The sequence below is a fragment of the Microtus oregoni genome, unplaced genomic scaffold (genome assembly GCF_018167655.1).
Source record: "Microtus oregoni isolate MIOR12 unplaced genomic scaffold, Mior012 000008F_ref0000371, whole genome shotgun sequence".
Classification (NCBI taxonomy): Eukaryota; Metazoa; Chordata; class Mammalia; order Rodentia; family Cricetidae; genus Microtus; species Microtus oregoni.
In genome coordinates this window covers 17,985,995-18,006,330 of record NW_024543067.1, presented here as the reverse complement: position 1 = coordinate 18,006,330, position 20,336 = coordinate 17,985,995, and the positions used below count along the sequence as shown (strand labels likewise).

Genomic DNA, 20,336 nt, shown 5'->3' with positions numbered 1-20,336 from the left:
CCCCTCTGTGTGCTGTGATTACCATTAATGAATAAAGAAACTGCCTTGGCCTGTTGATAGGACAGAACTTAGGTAGGTGGGGAGGGCTGGACTGAATGCTGGGAGAAAGAAGGGCGGAGTCAGGAGTTGCCATGGACTGAATGCTGGGAGAAAGAAGGGCGGAGTCAGGAGTCGCCATGGAGCTGTCACAGTCAAACATGCAGAATCTTTCCTGTTAGGCCACAGAAATGCGGTGATATACAAATACTAGAAATGGGTTAAATTAAGATGTAGGAGTTAGCCAACAAAAAGCTAGACCTAATGGCCAAGCAGTATTTTAATTAATACAGTTTCTGTGTGATTATTTCGGTTCTGCATGGCCGGGACAAACAAGTGGCCCTACCTCCTCCTACAACACAGAGGTCTACATTAATCATAAACTGGTTGGCCTAGTAGCTCAGCTTTCTTATTAATTAATTCTCACATCTTACATTAACCTATTATTCTTGTCTGTGTTAGCCACATGGCTTGGTACCTTTTTTGGCAAGGCAATCACATCTTGTGTCCTCTGCTTCTGGGTGACAATTATACACTGAGTCTTTTCCCTTTCCCAGAATTCTCCTGTTCTCATTGCCCCACCTCTACTTCCTACCTTATCACCCTGCCTAAACTTCCTGCCTGGCTAGTGGCCAATCAGCACTTTATTAAAATACAATTGACAGGGTACAGACCATTGTCCCACAGCAATGTAGTTCAATTGCATCCTCATCCTCACTTTGTACAGGATAAATCCTGCAGCTATGTGTAAATAGCATGAGGGAGCTCAAGCTACAGTGAAGAATGTACTAAAAGATAGATGTTATCCTAGAGGGACTGATCCAGTCCCATCAACACATTAAATCTTGATCTAAGAGTCAGTTAGAGAAGTTTAAAATTCCAAATAAATATGAGAAAATCTACATTGCTAGCCAGGCCAGTGATGATCCAATCTACCAGGAAGGTAAATGTCTAACATCTGCGTTGGGCTCTATGGAATATTTGCGAAAGAGATTATCAGTGGCTTGCTATTTGCTCCAGTAAACTAACAGAATAACAATTACTAATGTTCAAAAATGAGAAGCTACAAGCACAGGAATTTCCAATGTATCCTGAATTGAATTGAATAATATAATTATTAAAAGAATTAATGTATTAAAAATTCAAGTGATGTTTATAAAATAATTTTAATAACAAAGACTAAATTACATCATACTATTAGTAATAAGGAAACACTAGTGAAATGTCCTCATGTAATAAAGGGTCCCTCCCTACAAATCCATTTATATTAATATAGCTTTAAATATATTTTATTTTAATCTTTTATATGCTGATACTTCTATATTTATTTCATGAGACACAGCATCTGTTCAGCCCTGTCATTTATTAAAAGAATGTTCTCTACACAATGGAGTAGTACTCATCTGTTAAAAAACAACATCATAAAATCTGCAGACAAACGGATGGAACTAGAAAAACTCAGGCCACATGGGATAACCCAGTCCCAGAAAGACAAGCATGGTATGGACTCTCAAGTAGATACTAGCTGTTTACTAATGATAATCAAGCTACAATCTGTAGACCCAGAGAGGCTGGGTAAAGAGGAGGTATGGAGTAAATGCATACATCTCCCTGGGATTCTGTAGGTAGACTGTTGTGGGTGGGGGCTGGATGGGAACAAGTGGTGGAAAGAGAGTGTGGGAGAAATGGCAGGACTTGGGAGACATTTGGGGGTTGGTGAGGAGACCTAGTGCATAGAACCTTCCTGGAATGTATGAAGGTGACCTTAATAAGGACTCCCAGTAATGGGGGATATGGAGTCTGAACTGGCATCTCTCGTAGTCAGGTAAGGCTTCCAGTGGTGGGACTATATTACATTCAAGTGAGCTGTTGTCTAAAGGAGTTCCATGGATATTCCCAAACACTCCAGGTCTTAGTTAGGGTTTTCATTGCTGTGAAGAGACATCATGACCATACCAACTCTTAGAAAGGAAACATTTAATTGAGTGGCTTGCTTACAGTTTCAGAGGTTCAGAGTTATCATCCCGACAAGGAGCACTGTGGCATGCAGACTGACATGGTGACAGAGCTGAGAGAGCTACATCTTACAGGCAACAGGAAGTCAACTGACAGTCACACTGAGGGAAGCTTGAACAAAAGAGACCTCAAAGCATGCCCCCACAGTGACACACTTTCTCAAAAAAAAAAAAAAAGTCACACCTTCTAATAGTGTCATTCCTTTTAGGGGCCATTTTCTTTCAAACCAGCATAAACAGCAAAACTAGAAGTAAAATATCTGCAACATTTTATTTATAAAGTCATGTACCTTTCACAGAACTATGAGATTCACTATTCTGTCAGTAAACAGAATATTAGATGCTTCAACTATCATTACCTGTTTTCACAAATTTGAAAATTTCATTTAAATTTTTCTAAGCTCACAAAATAAATACTTGTACAAGCAAAGAACAGTATCTGAGTAATACAGTATTATACTAGAATAAGAACACCCCAGAAAAGATAGACAACACGCTCAACAAGATTAGTAATCTTCCTTTTATGCTGGAAACCATGGACATTTTGCAAAGAGCAAAGAAAGGATAACACAAGATACAGAGCAGTCTGCACCGGTGAACTAAATACATACAAGTACTCTGACTACAGAGATAAGTACTGAGATTTCACTTTCTCAGCTGAAGACTCATGTTTATAAGATTTATTCATCAAACCATAAGAGACAAACAATACGAAACTATGACTCCTAGTAGTAGTCGGTTTGTAGATTGAAGTAATATCCTAATTTGGTTGATTTCCAAATGAATAGTGAAACTCAGTTGTGACAAACAAGGAACAGAAACTTTTAAATAAAATTTCATGTTTCAAAGTTTAAAAGAAAAAAATGAATTTTTTTTGTAACCAAAATTTGTATAATCTTTCATATTCTAGAAAAGAATTCCTATGTAAATAGTAGAGTCTACTTGCATTTGATAAGCATAGTACCACATTCATCAATAATCAATGTATTTATTCATATCTTATTAAATCCAAAGCCACTCTTTATATAATACTATGTATGTATTGGTATATATACAGACATACCTATGTCCACAGATAATATGCATATGTAGGCATGGAAAGTTAGTCTTTAATGACAGTATGTGCCCACTGGGATAGCTCCATGTATTATTTAGAGTATAGAATGCAGTTAATTCTCAACCAAATTATAAACAAAGGTATCTAAGGTATGTCAAATGATGGAGAGTACCATTTACAATTAAAAAGAAGCAAATAGCAAAAGATAAAGATAAATATATTTATCTTAAGTAACTATAATGAGAAAAAACTTAATTTCCCAGTGGGGAAAAAATTGTGTGTTTAATGATATAATCTAACTCTTAAAAATCGTCTGATTTCCTAGAATGTTTTGATGATATGTGCAAAATGAGTAAATTATTCCTTGAATGTGGTGTATGGAGGAAGAAGACCAGTGAAACAAAAAGAGTAATATCCAGCACACAAACAGAAAATTCACATTTAGACAGAAATCTCACAGTTTACATCACATTCATGTTTAAAATTAAACAGCACTTTTTCACATTTTGAAAATTTCCTCTCTAAATGTGGAAAGAACAGCAAGCCAGAACTTTAATATCATATTTTTTCCAACCTGGAACAGCTGCAAAAAACAAATCTTGCTGGAGATAAGCTGGGTTATAAATATCAACATTCCCTTTAAATCAGGGAGTCCAGTTTTCATACCATCTGCTTCTTTCTATACAGGGAACACTACGAAAACCGTAAAGCAGGGCATTCCTTTCAAATACAGCATTTAAAAATGAATGTAGCAAAAGCCTATGGATTGTTTCCAGCCCTAGTCTTTCTACTTCCTTCAGTAGCTAGGACCACAAAGAATAATTTCGTAAAAGTAATTTTTATCCACAAAAAAACTACATAATCAACAAGGAATAAAGTTTCCTTCAAAACTGTTCAAATATTTGTCAGAGTTATAATCTCTGGTTAGAATTTATTTTTCTTTAATTTTTATTTTATTTTTTTATTTTGAATTCTTTTGTTACCTCTACTTTTTCCAAAATTAACAAAGTTTATTTCAAAAATTTGCATGTTATTTATCACAGCACATAAATGAAGACATCAATACAGCAGGACTTTCTTTTAATACACGTTCTGTCTGTGCAGAAAGCCCCTCCTCATCTCTCTTAGCTCTGTCTGTGCAGAAAGCCTGACCTCGTCTCTCAGCACAGCGGTTTCTTTCCTTTTTCTTTTACTAAAAATGCTGCGGAATAGTGGGTAGAGAGAGTCTAAAAGGAAGAGGGAACAGTGGTAACAACTATGAACCATAACCATGACCAGTATGAAAAGATATCCATAAAGACAAATATGTATCAGATATCCATAAAGATGTGGTAAGCGGCACTCACACGTTGGTGACAGCCAACTGCTGTCTAATTGGATATAAAGCCCACTCAAGAGGAAGAAATCATGGCTGGTACTAGAAACCTGTTGAGCCAAAATTATCTCAGGGCCTGATCCTCGAGGCCTTAGGACAGAGAGAAGTCAGGCTTGGGTTTGAGGGAACCAATTGAGAATGAGACAGCAAAAACTAGGTCGATGCCCCTCCAACCAGAGGGAGGGCTTGGCTGTCTCTCATTGGCTGGAGGTACCCCCACATTATACGATGTCACATAACCTATATAAGCTGATGCTCACAGTAATAAACTGAGTTCCTGCTTTGACTCTACTCCCTATTGCATCTGATTGTCCTGCTGCGTCATGGGGCTGTGAATGGGCAGATAGCACACTCACCTTTCCCTGGGGAATAAGGAGGCTAACGAGGCCTAACAGAAACCTAGCCAATGCTGCAGGGCTAGTGAGGTCATGGACCTTAGAAGAGAATAAAATGCTGCCATTTTGTTAGCCAACATAATTCCTAATTACATCCTCAATGTTCTTACACCACAGATAAGTGTAACCATCAGAACACCAGGAAACCTGCTGGAAACAGGTTTTTATGGAAATGGCTACATAAACAAGAGCTGTACAATGGTAATTCAACAGACGTGCTCACATGGGAGGGGAAAACGACCCACAACTACAAGCACCTGATGACTGATGAGGAGGAAGAGTGGCTTCTCCCAGGGATGAGTCCTTGCCTAGTTACTCAACAGGAACCCTCACCGCGGTGTTCACTGCATTTTTTATTTATTTTACTCATACACTTACCATTGAATCAGCACACGTGTCATTTGGTAACAAAAGGAGCCAGAGATTTAAATTCACACAAAAACCTGTACATAATCGCTAAGACTTAGAAGCAACCAATATACCCATTAATAGGATATTTTAAAAACGATGATACTTCCTCACAGAAGAGTAAAATGCAAAAGAAAAATTATACATCCAAGCCCAAAACAGCTGAACAGAAACAAAATGCTTGGTGAAAGAAACTAGCATGAAAAAGCTATTATTCTTTTCATTATTTATAATTAGCACATCAAGTAATGGGTTTTATCATAGCTATTACATGTGCATGTGTACTATGTTCTTACTGATCTCCCTCTACCACTCCCTCCCCTTTATCTCTTCCTCCTACACATGAGAGAAAACATATTGTGTTTGTTTCTCTGGATTTGGCTAGTTTTAGTGGACATGCTAACTGCCAGTTCCATCCATTTCTCTACAAAGGTCATAATTTAGTTTTTCCATATACATGAATAAAACCACATTGCGTAGATCTGCCATATCTGTTAATAGACGTATACATTGGTTCTACTAGCTAATATAAATATGTGAGCAGTCAACACAGATGTCCAAGGGTCTCTATGGTAGGACTGACAGTCTTTTGAGTATGTACACAGGAGGCATATAGCTGGGTCACATTGATTTCCACAGTGTGTGTACTCATTTACACTCACCCCAACAGTGTATAAGATTCCTCTGACACCACATCCTCACAAGCATATGTCATTTCACTGATAATAGTCATTCTAAAAGGAATGAAACTAACTCTCAAAGCAATTCTTGACAAATACATCAAAAATATACATTAGGACAAAAGACAGCCTTGTCAATAAATGAAACTAGGAAAACTGGACATATACAAATGCAGGAGACATTAGATACTTATTTCTAAACCTTCACAAACATAAATTTCGAGTGGATCAAAGATCTCAGTATAGGACACTAAGCCCTAAAACTTCTGGAGGAAAACATTCCAAGATACAGAGGTAGGACAAACTTTCTTTAAGATGACTTCAATTATACAGCAAATAATCCTAAGGCTTACTTTGAAACTAAAAAGCTGTACAGCAAAGAAACTAGCAGCAGTACAGACAGACAGCCTATAGGATGAATGAAAATCCCTTCGAGCTATACTTCAGAGAGGTCTTAAATATAGAATATATAAATAACACCAAAAATTAAAAACACAAAACAATCTGTCTGCCAATACATGAGCTAAGGAAGAGAATAAAGAGTACTCAGAAGTAGAAACAGAAAGAGCAAATACACATCTTTTTTTCAGTGTTCTACATTGCGCTACTCCAGCTATATGATATTCATCAGGAAAAGCAAAATTATGGAGACAACAGAAGGAAAGGAGGTGTCTAGGAGTTGTAAACCCTAGGAGAGATGTGGATGCAGACTTCCCAGCAGCAAATCTATTCTGGTGGACATATGTCTGTTCAAATAGAGACAAAGGGACATAGAGGTTAAAACCCATAGAATTCAAGGCACCAACAGTGAGGTCGCCAGAGCTGTGAACTTGGGGTGAGGATGGACTACTGTGCACTCCGTGGGCTAGAACCCCACCACTCTGCTGTGTCATGGGGATCACAGATGAGGCTGCATATGTGTTAGGACAGGAAAAACGTGGGCAACCTCTGTATCGTTCTCTCTACTTGGTTGCATTCCTAAAACTGACCACAAAGACATCTTATAAGAAAAGTCTCACATAGAAAATTCTTCTGGAAAGTACTAGATAATTACTTAAGTTTCTGAAAATTTTCTTCTACTAAGATGCTTTATTATTAATTACTCAAGATTCTTGTCTATGAGCTGGATTCTATCGCATGAGTCATTCTCACAAAAACCAAACCAAATTCTTTTAAGAAATCTGTTTTCAAATTTTGCTGAATTCATAACAATGTAAAGAACAACGATCTCTTCAAGACAATTCTGCAGTCAACATGCAATCCGGTTTCATAAATGCCAAATGCTGGGCTGCAATTCCGTGCCTCTATTCTGTTGGTTCCATTTCACTCCACAGTTACTCCACTCCCGTGCCTCCAAATCCCCAGGCCACCTTGAGTCTAGTCTGGACACATGGGCTTATCCCCCTGGTAAAAGGAACACACATAGAACACCAAGTAGTAATCGCTCACGTTGCACGCCTACCGTAAGTCATTCTTTCCCACATATGCCAGTTCAGACACAGCCTCAGAAACAGTGTGTCTGCAATGGTGCCTCTGTTTGGGTAGCAAAGCAAAGAGCACCCTGCCCTCCACCAAGGCATCTTCTGTGCTCAGATGTCCCCACAGTCTCAGCCTTTCCAATTCTGTCCCCTCCTTTCTTCCTTTGCTACAGATATCCAACCTGTGACCTCATTTGCTCACTAAATTCATATGCTAATTGTTTTCCTAACTCGGGCTCCCTTCCCTCAAATCCATCTTCGTGGCACTTCTAGAGTAAGCTCTGGATGCTTAAACTTAGTCAAGATCCCTGGGGTTATAGTGTTATAGTTCAATGTTTCCCTTTGTCTGTAAGTACAGTCTGGTTTTTCTTCTCTTGTCAATCTTTTTTTTTTTTTTTTTTTTTTTACCTTTTAAACTCCCACCAGTCCACACACAGGCATGCACACACACACACACACACACACACACACACACACACACGTAAAACGTGCTCCATCTATTTTGAGCTGCATGTAGCTCTGAATTTATCAACTTACAAAACTGATTATTTGTGTTCATGTCCTTCTTGGAATAGGTTTTTTAGGTCTTTAAATATGTCTTTACCTACTAATCTAATGTTCTCCCATCAAAACAGGAGAAAAGAGGAGCCAGTGGGGTAGCTTAGTGGAGACATGATGGAGGAAGGTAATTGGCTAATAAAGGAACTGCCTTGGCCCATTTTATTGGTTAGAAGATAGGTGGGAGGAGTAAACAGAACAGAACGCTGGGAGGAAGAGGAAGTGAGCTCAGACTCAACTGCTCTCCTCTCGGGAGCAGACGCATGAGAGAGACGCCACACAACCAGCTCCCAGGCAGACGCACGCGATGAAGCAGCGATGAAGCAAGCTGCCAGGTTAGACATGCTGAATCTTTCCCGGTAAGACCGGTGCTCACAGATTATTAGAGATGGGTTGATCGGGATGTGAGAATTAGCCTGTAAGGGCTAGAGCTAAAGGGCCAAGCAGTGTTTAAAAGAATACAGTGTCCGTGTAATTATTTCGGGGCATAAGCTAGCCGAGCAGGCAGCAGGGGTGCTGGGGATGCAGCCCCGTGGCTCTAATTACTACAGAGACACACATTGCTATCATGCCTGACGGCCTGGCATGTCCCCAGGACACACATAGAAGACGACAGTCCTGACTTCCAGGCCCTTCTCTGGCACATTTGCCCTGCCACAGACACACAATTCACACAAACCCCACAAAAAATGGCAGAAAGGTAGGCAGCTAATAACCTGATTCAGTTCCTCTACATCCTGTCTCCTGATAGAAGGCAGTGTTCAGCAGGCTCATCTGGCAGTAAACCATTTGCTTCTACCAGTAAAAGTCTAAACTCAGTTCTCATGGAGATGGTCTTCTCTCTCACTGAGGTGATCATGGGGGTTATGCTCAGGTGTTGAGGTGATCATGGAGATGGTCTTCTCTCTCACTGCTGTGGTGATTGTGGGGGGTATGCTCAGGTGTTCAGGTGATCGTGGGGTGTATGCTCAGGTGTTGAGGTGATCATGGAGATGGTCTTCTCTCTCACTGCTGTGGTGATCATGCGGGGTTTGCTCAGGGGTTGTGGTGATCATGGGGGTCTGCTCAGGTGCTGGGGTACTTAAGCTTTCCCACTAACCTATTTTAGGATACTGCATAAACTTTTAGGGTCTCAAGACACTGACATATGGGTTTGTGTACATGAATATATGAATATATTAATATCCAAGGCTACCCTAACTGTTAATCATTTATCCAGGAAGCATTTTTGAATACACCATACTCTGATTCAGGTCAATACAGCATTTTGCTGCATGTCTTTATAACACACCATGGTAAAAAATAAAAAAATAGCTGCTGTAATTATGTTTTCTTTATTAAACTGTATTTATCAAGACAAGAACTGTGTACAGCATTTGGTTTCATCACGATCTAGCAGTGTTTAACTCATAGTATGTGCTTTACAGATGATTATGAATTCCCTCATCACTCAGTTATTAGTAACCAAACACTAGTCAGCGGAGACTGAGTACAGAGACATCACATACTGCATTCTTTACTTTTCTTCCTGCCACCAAATAACCTCACAAGAAAAGACCTACAGTAGGAAGGGTTTATCTTGGCTCAGTATTAAGGACACAGGCCCCCATAACCCTGCAGACATGGTGGGAGGTGCACGTCACTGTGCAGCTGGCAGCAGGACAGGAACATGATGGATCATGAAGGATAGACAGGGCAGGGAGCATGGCCAACCTGCACACCCTATGGCCCACTGAGTTACTTCCTCCATTAAACCTCAATTCCCAAAGATTCTACAGCCTCCCCACAAAGCACCAAGTGTTCAAACACAGGAGGGTTTGTGGCACGTTTCACAGTAAACCCCAATTATGTCTTACATTCTTGATGGTGACAACCATAAAAAGCCAGGTAAGTATAAAATATGGGACTTATTAAATACTGATTAAAACTACAGGACAGAGAACAATAGGTTGATGGCAGGGTTTCTAGCCAGAAAGGGACCTTTTAATACAAATAGATGGCGGCATTCTAATCAGTGCTAAAGAAACAGAACAGCAAGTTCAAGTTTGCTGAAATGGGGGGGGGGGGGGGGGGCTGGAGCAAATAAATGGGTCTCAGAACAGAGATGGAATTAGAAAGGAAACAAGGGAATAGGTTTTATAAAGAAAGACTTGCGGATTTCAGGGTCTCGGGTTTCAGCCTGAAGAACTGCAGAGCCTCTGACTTGGGGCTGAGGAAGGAAGGGTGTGGGCCAGCGTAAGAGGACGACTCACGCTGGGGTTCCTCTCTACACCGCCTTTGGAGCAATGTGTCAGTGAAGTAAGGAACAGTAAGCGTTATGTGGTATAGCTAATTTTATGTTCACTAATTAATAAATTGCAACATTGATTAAAACCAATAAGTAATTACCAAAATATTACAAGCTGCTAAAGTATAATAATGTACCAAGTATCAAGAGACTACATGCTAAATGTGGTAATAAGTCAGTGCACAATAGTACAGTACTATTTTTTAAAATAAGTTAGATAAAAATCCACAGCTTATGAATCTTGATTTACTTAAATACGTTTAAATTACACAACATAAAAACATGTAAAACATTTTCTCATTATAATTGTGCCCTCTCTAACAAAAAGTCATGTTCATAAGCCATGTTCAGTGCCAGAAGCAAAAATTCAAACCAAGAAAAACAAAGTAAAAGGAAACAAGCCACAAATCAAAACACCTTTTTCTACCATTCAGTCAAGAAAACACACCTTATACTGTGTCCTTGATGCTGCCAAGTCTAAACTCTGGACAGCGGCCAGAAAAGAGATGTTTCCCGAAGCAAGGCCTCCGACGCTGCACTGCTTTCCTGGCAAATTCAACTCCAGTCACCAAAAATTACACTCTCGGCTGACTTTTCTTACTGTAAATTAAAATGAGAATATACGGACAATTAAGTGAACGGTTTCCAGTTACATAGTTGACTAAAAACAAGACAAGTTGAAGGGGCTGGAGGGAGAGCTCAGTTGGTAAAGAACTTGCTGTGCCTATGTAAGGAGCAGAGTTCAGGTTTCCAGGATAGGGAATATGCCAGGAAGCATGGGGCCTGCGGGAAATCTCCATGCTGGGGGAGCAGAGAGGGGACATCCCAGAAGCAAGCTGGCCAGCTGGGTGAGACAAATGGGTAAGCTCTGGGCTCCAGGGCCCAACCCTAGCTCGTTAGATAATGTGGAGATAATTGAGGAACACACCTGACATTAGCCCTGGGTCTCAGATGCACTCACACACACAAACCATGACGACCATGTGAACACATACACACACATGACCAAAAGAGAGCTCAAAAATTAAAATGTATCAGAAAAGATGAGAGCGGCTGGAGTTTCCTACGGTTCTTTTTGTTTCACTCTTTGATTCCTGGTTCTCTGTTATCTATTCAACTTAAAACAGTTTTAACTTCCCCAGGGAATTTGGAAAACAATGCACCTTCATAAGACACAATCCTGTAACAATGGCTGGGAGACGGTCTATTATAGAAAATCATCACAGAATCTACTTGACCTAGTATAGTGCAAAGGTCATCTGAGAAACCGTGGGAGATATTCTGCTGAGGTTCTCGAGCAGTGGTTTCCAATCTTCCTAACACTGCAACACTTTAATACAGTTCCTCATGTTGTGGTGACCCCAACCGTAAAATTATTTTGTTGCTACTTCATAACTGTAATTTCACTGCTGTTACGAATCACAATGTAAGCATCTGATATTTGGGATTTCTAGTGTGTGACCATCAGAGAAGCAGACGCCCACAGGTTGAGAACCACTAGACCCATGCATGCCTGTAAAAGATTAATTTCATATTGCTTTTATCTATTTCAATTTGATTATCATTAACTCATAAAACTATAGTACTTAATCATATGCTTTAAACTGAATATTAGTTCCTAAACACTTACTAACAGTAACAATGGAAAATAGCTAATATATGTAATTTATTTTTCAGTTATATACATGTTCATTGAATATATATGTATACATACATATTGCATCAAACTCCGAGTTTTTCTCTAGATTACACTGAAATTACTCTTGTATACATGAGAATCAAATTTCTATGACTCCAAACTGCTTTCTAGTAATACTAACTGAAAACTAAAAACAATATATTTGAGAACATAAATGTTTAGCTTCCATATATCAATATAAATACCTTATAATTTTTTAAAGTTTACTCTGTTAAATTGTGTGTGTAGGACTGGGTGGGTGTGTGCGTGTGCGCACACACAGACAAGTATGCATGCAGACGAGCACACGCATGTGAGTGAGAGAGCCCCAGGCTGCCTGTGAATCTGGTACCGTTAACCCCAGTATGGGAGCTGAGGACTGATCTGCAGTACTCTGCAAAGGCTGCAAGCCCTCTTACCTGCTGAGCCATCAATCCAGCCCGAAGGCCTTTTATAATTACAGATACAAATTCAAGTCAAGAGTTACACCTTGACAGAATGGCTCTAAATAGACAGTGCGCTTACAGAATAAAGTTTGCTGCTTATCTCAAACCACAGAATAAAGACAACAACAACAAAAATCATATCCCTAAAGGAAAGGGCTAGTATTAGAATATACTTGAAAAAACATCTGAGATAAACTTCATTATGTTGAGCTATATAATAGTTTCTTAGAGAATAAAACCAGAGTAAACAAAAAACAACTATAACTAAAATATTATATACTTCAAAAAACAGTACAAAGGTTATCTACATAATGCAAAAAACATTTACAAATCGGTTATTGGATAAAAGTTTCATACTTAGACTATATGAAGAATTCTTGCTATTTAGCAATTCAAAAAATTATTAATCCAATCTTCCAGTGATCAAATATTTGAAATGACATTTTTCCAGAGGTTTATCAAATTGTCAACAAGCACAAAAAAACCTTCAACATCATTATTTATTATAGAAATTCAGAACAATTGCACATCCCTTTCACCTCAGCATAGCTGACTATACCAAATGATAAACATTGACAGCAGAAGAGGACAAGAGTGAAGGGAGAGTAGAACCCTCATGCATTGGTTAGGAAAGTAAAGGGGTGAGCTCATGCATTAGAAATCAGTCTGCACAGATAGGTAATCTTCAACCACTTCAAAGAGTTGTAAAATATGACATTTAAATAACTTAGGGTTCTGTTGACGTGAGATACGACTTCTCTTGGCAGCAATGATCTATTCCTGAGAGAATGTTGAGCACCAAAGACACTCCCCTTGGAGCTTGTTTTCTTCTTGGCAAAACTGGGCTTTGAGCAAGGAACTGCCCATGCATCGACCACTGATAAAATGCACAATGTTCAGACAAGACAAGCAGGAAAAAAAAAAAAGACTGTCAAATCTTGCCAAGACAGGGTAATATGGTTTCAAAAAATTTCCTGCCTCTAAAAATAGTCTGTCAGTTACTCTAGGCCTTAGCCAAAGTTAGTAGCCAGTTGTCTCTGTCATTTTTGTACATTTTGGAAGTTGCTTGATTGTACTTCATGCTTATTCAAGTAATATTATTTCCCTTCTCAGGACTTTGATAGGGTTAAAGACTAGATAATTGTAGTTACTTTCTCTCATGACTTAGCCAAGTTATTTATTATACAATACTTAAATTCATTAGGACAGGATAATTATTAAAACATTTATCACATGTTTCTTGCTTGATATTGTTTATGCTGTTGTAATTCTAAATTTTATACCTGAAATTTGTTCTTATTGTATATAAGTTTGTATTAGATTTAAAACTTTCTTATTTAAACAAACAGGGATGCTGTAGGAATTCCTATAGCCAGTAGCCTTTAAGTTACCCACCCACTTGGGTGTGGCCTCTTATACTATATGCCAGTGTAAAGCACATGTCCGGCCTCTCCTCTGAACTGTGATCTGTGAGTCTACCCCTAAATAAATAATACTCTATTATACTCAGTTATGAGCTAGTGTTGGATTTCTTTTAAGTGTCCACCTTTTGAAACTGTTCTCAAAAACCCAAAAATAGAATTGCATATGACCAACATGTCTGTTCCTAAGTGCACACTCAAGAGAAATAATAGCATCTCTGTATGAAACATGCACATGCGTCTTCAGAACAGTGTCATTTTGACAGCTGCAAAGAGAAACTCATCCATAATACACAGACACAGCCACATAATGGAATAAGGACCAGGCGACATGTGCACCACTGCTGCCTTGGTAGATAAAAGAAGAGGGTCAGACAGGCATATGGGTGGCACCAAGATTGTCTACTGAAGGTTACACAAAGGAATGCAGCCCTGATAACCTTGTTACTACCATCCAATGTAATACATATCTAACTCCCAAATATTGGAGTATAAAATGATAACAATGTCTTGTTTATAAACCACAAACTATAAACTAGTATCATTGCACCAAAAGTAAAGACTTGATGTTTCTCATACGTTTCATTTCTTGTCATCTTTTCATCTTTGCTGCTATCTCTCTACTATCATTTTATCACTGCCTGTTCCTTTTGGATGGAGTTCTAAACACTGAAGCCATGCGTTGTGAACTCATCAGCATCGAAGATTTCCTTCAGTTCGTCTTCTTTGGTTTCAGGCAAGCCTCTGAGTTGTTCATTAACTTCGTTGATTTGATGGGGTGTTTTGTTTCACTTGATCTTACTGTCAAATCTTATATTTTCCAGACAAGCACATAAAAGCCTTTATAGGACATTTCTCTATAGTCCAGTGTTTCCCATATGTTCCAGGGAAAACAGATTTAAGGACATGAATGAATCGAGAATGGGACACAAAGAAGCAGAGGAGGGACAGCATCAGAAAGTACATCATCTGCTATGACCTGCGCAGAGAAACTGCGTGCTACCCTGAGTCACTGTGAAGAACACACGGCAATGCTCTAACACAGGGGCGAGAAAACACCAAAACCTCCAACCCTTCCTGCACAGAAGGAACTTGATGACCAGAAATGTATTAGAGCCCAATAAATAATATGTGTGCTACCAGAATCCATTCTAAAGCTCTTCATCCAGTGTGCTTCCCACTTGAACCAGGGTATAAACTATAATCTGTAATTTGGATCTAGTCATGGGTAGCTTTATAATTTATTATTCTAAATACAACGTTTTTATGTAAGACAAAGTGTTCTCTGGATTGAGCAATTTTTGTTTTGTCATAGCTAACATTTATATTTTACAATTTAACTGGACTGCTATTTTTGCAACTATAGAACTATGAGAAATTCTAAGCGCAGCAAGCTACTTTGTTCTTGCTGGATCCGTGACTTAAGATATGCTGTTGACAAGAACTTTATTTTATGAAATTATCTTACTGGGTGCTTCAATGCAATGGTTTGTTATATCACTGAGTACAGAATGTTTATCTCTTTATAATTATTCAACGCATGAGGTAAAAGAATTCTTTCTCACTACAATACACACACAAATTAGACACTTGGCATTTCTATCATAAAAAAAGATTAAGTATATTTCAGAGGTCTGAAAAAGAATTATCTCCTGGACTAAATGATTCCTATTGTTTAATTAAGAAATTTCCTGAGGAAATCAAATGTGAGTAAATATGTATCACTATTTTCTATTAGCATTATTTTGGCTGTTCTGAGAGAATACAAAAATACTATATTCTTAAAAAGTACGTTTAAAACCTTCATAGAGCCAAAGTTATTGAAATCAGAACAAGGATATATGCACCAAGTCTGTAGAAACGCTGCCTCACTTCATGCTTTGACAAGGAGAAACATTCCCAGGGGGATGCTTTGAGATGGATCACTTAGCACCGCAGTAAGTAAAGAATATTATTCCTCAACTGTTACCCAGGGTCAGAGTCTCGAAAGTCAAGAATAGCTTCCTTAAATACATTATAATGATGTAAAATGCGATTACATACTTCCAATGACCAAGAAATGTCACTCATTATAAGAAACCAGAGCAGTAGGTTAACGATGCTGACCTCGGATTCCACTCAGTTAAATAAGGGAATGTGACAGATAGCTAATATCAACTATCAAATTGATAGGACCCAGAATCTTCTAGGAGACGATCCTTTGGGCGTGTCTATGAGATCATTGTCACTAGGTAAAGCTGGGAAGACCCAGTCTCAAAGTGGGCAGCACCATTCCCTTGGCTGAGTCTTGGATTGCATAAAAAGAAGTCAGTTAGCACAATCTTTTATTGTTTACTTCTGTTGATGCAATATTACCCAGCAGCCCCATGCCCCCGCCTCCACGTCTTTCCCATCATTCACTAGCTCTGGTACACTAATCCAGAATAAACCCTCCCGTCCTTTATTTGCTGTAGTCAGGGATTTTTTCAGGAACAAGGTAACTACTACAGCAATGTCTAATCAGTGACTGGAATCCACCAGGCGACATCACTTCGATGATAGAGCTAACGTGGGTGATGCAAAATGGTAAGTCTGAGTATGCATACTTATTCTGAAAACTCAATATGTTTTTCAGTGATTAAGTCTTGTCTTTGGGAAAGGAATAAAGGCTTAGGGAGGCTAGGAGGAACTACTAGCCATTTTTGCTATCCCCTCAAAAGCACTAACCCAGTCAGCTTGTAGCAACGATTTTCATAGAGTACAAACTCAAGGCAAAAAGCAGCAATCTATTACTAAGTCTTAAAATGTTTAAGCCTTAATGCTCTATCTAGTGTATCTTTCTTGGATTCAGTTTCTCTGCTAAAATTGAGAGTCCAGTAAAGAAAGGTAGGGTTCATAAGATCAGTTCTAAGAAATACCAAGTTCTTTTGTACACTCAACACTTACCACAAAAGAAATAGGAACTTCTTACTCTGACGCTTTCTCCAACCGTGCCTACAACTGGTGCCCATTTTTGTGAGTGATATGAGCAAAGAAAATATCAAAATCTAAAGTCTTCTATTTGAAAATAAAGTCAGGAAAACAGCTACCAGTAAAGACAGCCGTGATATATGTGTTGGCCTATGAAAATTAAAACACAACAGACCTTTCACTCGGGTTATAAGTAAGAATCAGGCAATGATTCTACAGTGGCATGACCTAAGCATATTCAATCTCCTTGTCCAAATGAACCCTGGTGCAGAGGAATTTTACACATTTTATATTTATCTCAAAATACAATTTAGTATTGCCATATAACACTAAATTTTCTTCACTTGTTTAAATATCTGAATATGCTGTCATTGGCAAGACCAATGAGATCTGGGATGAAATACAGCTTACTCTTTAACACAGCAACACATTTATTCAACATTGGCTGTTTCTGTTTGTTGATTACTATTTAAAAAGAGACAGACTATAATGACCCTATTTGGACAGGTAGATGGGCTAAGAGGCTCTTTGGAAGAATGATTTTTAAAAATCTCTGCTCCAAGTTGTCTTTGGTCAGACATGGTAGAAAGGAAATATCTTGTCCCTAAATCTAACAAACAAACAAACAAACCAAAACAGGTTGGTGTCAATACAGTTCCCATGTAATCTTTACATTCTGCTAAGAAAGCTAAAGGATTACTCACAGCTTTCCATGGTCAAAATGGTGACATCAGAGTTTGGAAATGATTAGATTTAATATTAACATTTCCTAATCTTTCCAAGAGCCCCCACATGACCACACCCCCACTTCTCTGTGTATCCTTGAGAGGTGGGGAACCAAGGCTGCTAAGGGCAGAGAAACTGCCAAGCAGGACACTTCAGGCGCTACCTAAGCAGTAACAACACTGAACCAGTAGAGGAGAGAGTAATCGGCTTAATGTTCATTTCTCAACTAACCAAAGAAATAAGAGGAAAGTCAAGAGCATTTTTAAGTACAGTAAGCTAAAGGAATGGAAAATGTAATTAGTAACACCTTGCATTTTTTTACAGATCACCATTTTAATTATATTTTTAAATCAGTTAATCCTGCTAGGGTAGATACTAGATTGAGCTCTCTACAGAGGGAAAAATGGCTGAGGATTCTCACCTAAGGAAAACTAATCTTGCCTTACTGGCAGGGTAAAAACAGCAGAACAAGCAATACTCCCTTCCTGAAGAGATTTACTCTGGAAACCTGGTACAGAACCGGAAAGGCCAACTTCCTTCTCCTCTGTGTTTTCCTACAGGATGTTTGTTCTGCTGAATCACGAGGGGTCAAAAGATAAGGGGAAGAGAGACCTGCAGGAGTTATCGGTGTTGCTATCTTGTAGTTACATGAAATATGGATCCAATAGTAGGTGCTTAGAGGTTTAATATGCTTCATGGTAGACTGCAAGGAAGATCAGAGGCGAAAGCCCTTCTTGTAATGAGTTGCAACTTGCAGAAGAAGTTCGTTAAGGTCAAGTGGAAGACGCTATACCCCAGAACCCCCTTTCCCAGTCATCCACTAGACAGCAACCTCGTTTAGGTTCAGGGATTCACGAAGCAACAGTAAAAGTAACCTCATTTCATCACCACCATTAACCAAAAAAACAACTCTTCTCTACAAACGTTTTGGTTTCAGAGATTGTTCTGTTCCTATAAAAGGGAAAGAGGAAAGAGTACATAGGAGTGAAAACACAGACTAGGGAGTCCTAGGCGAGCAGGGTTTGTAAAAACCAGAGTTACACGCAGCAAAGAAAAGGCTCCAAAAGTTAATGGACAGCACCAGGAGCAAATCCCCAGCCTAGAGTAAGTCCGAGGGGGAGGAGTGGGTGGGACTGACAGTTTCAGGACCAGGAGCTCCGGGACACGCTGGCAGGACGCACCCCCGCGTTGCTCGGCAACCGAGGCGGCCACGCCCACCCGCCCCAGCCCAGCCGTCCTCTCTGGGCGCCAGAGGCTGTGAGACCCCTGGAGGAGGAGGCCGCCCTGCAGGGCTGGGAGCCCAGCCTTCCTGGAGGAGCCCCCCCGATGCCCAGGCCCTGAGCCGGGGACCGCCCCGGGCCCGCGTCCTGCGCACTGTGACCCCGAACCCCCAGCCCTCGCCGAAACACACCTCAGCGTAGCACAGCCGGGGCGGCCCAACCGCGGGTCCAGCCGGGCGGGCAGCAGTCCACGCTGCTGTCACTCAGAGGCGGGGGCGGGACGAGGAGCAGCGCAGCAGGAGGGGCGGGGCCGGCGCTCAGCCTGCGCTCTGATTGGCTGGGCCTTCCCTGCGCCAGCCTGCGGGAGCCCTTAGGCCCATCTATTTTCCAAGCAAGAAAGCTTTGAGACTGCTGAGGATGGACGAGTTAACCAACATAAAACGAAACCAAAAGTTATTTTAGTGAGTGGCCAGCCTTTTACACGCAAGCACACCCAAATCTAGTCAGGGGATATTCTTAGGAAACTTTCCAACAGTGAGAAGGTGTGCCTGAGAGTCAAGAGGCTGGGGGTGTGCTGATGGAAAATTCTTATTTTAATTTTTAGCTATTAACAGGACAATCAATTTAGGAAAAGTAGTTGTTGAAACATGACCAATGACTATGATTGTGGGCGTGTTCCAGGAACTCAGTTTTCACATCTGTAGAATAGGAACAAACAATATTGAGGTATTTACCTTTTAGAATGTATACGACAACTGACTGCTTTCTAAATTATGCTGTTTTTGCGATCCTGAGAGATATTATTATCTACAGTGTATGGTACAGACTAGAAGCGGTTACGTTTATTTCATCACAAATCTACGGGTCAGCAGTGATGCTCTTTATTTATACTGATGTAAACTGATTAAAATCTAAACTGTAGGAAGGGGGGGTGGGTAGAGGACACCGGGATAACATGACCCACCAAATCAACTAAGTAGGACTCACATGGGCTCCCAGAGACTGAAGCAGGATAGGTTTGCACCAGGTCCTCTGCTTATACGTTATGGCTGCTAGCTTGGTCTACTGTGAGACTCATCAGTGGAAGCCAGCACACCTGACTCTTTCCCTGCTCTTGAGACTCTTTTCCTCCTGTTGGGTTGTCTTGTCCAGCCTCGATGAGAGCTTTTGTCTTGTCTTACTGTATTTTGTTTTGTTCTGTTTGGCCTATGCTTTTCTGAAGAGCTAATGAAGGGGTAGGGCATCTAGGGAAGAGGGAATGGGGGAAGCTCGTTTGAAAGTATTGTTTGAGAGGATAATATATTTTTAATTTAAAAAGAAAAATATGTAATAATAACAACGAATAAATAAAATCCCTTCCATTATATTTGTTACTAAAGTTTGCTGTCCTTTGGCTAACCCATCACATCTTTAGGAAAAGGCAAAATAGCGTACAGAAAGGATGTAAACACATACAGATTTCTCTGAAATTTCTCCTGATACCACATTGAGGAATGAAACTTAAAGGTGTTTTTATTTTCTGTACTTCTAGATTGTTTTCTGGTATCCAGTTTCTGTAAACCTAAGCAACGGTACAATTAAAAGAGATTATATTAATGTTCTTAGCC

At 39.7% G+C, this 20,336-nt stretch overlaps 1 protein-coding gene across 2 annotated transcripts in view; it reads right to left on the bottom strand.

Annotated features, from left to right (window-relative positions):
• Triqk (triple QxxK/R motif containing) overlaps positions 1 to 19,001 on the bottom strand; it is a 54,796-nt gene extending 35,795 nt beyond the window's left edge. Inside the window, exons 1-2 of one of the 2 annotated variants that reach the window (XM_041656738.1) lie at positions 18,921 to 19,001; positions 10,738 to 10,889 (exon numbers count right to left, since the gene is read on the bottom strand). The gene's annotated coding sequence lies outside the window, so the exon portion shown is untranslated. The remainder of the gene's footprint in view (positions 1 to 10,737; positions 10,890 to 18,920) is intronic. The other variant, XM_041656739.1, reaches the window with a different exon arrangement.
• Between the last annotated feature and the right edge of the window lie 1,335 nt (positions 19,002 to 20,336).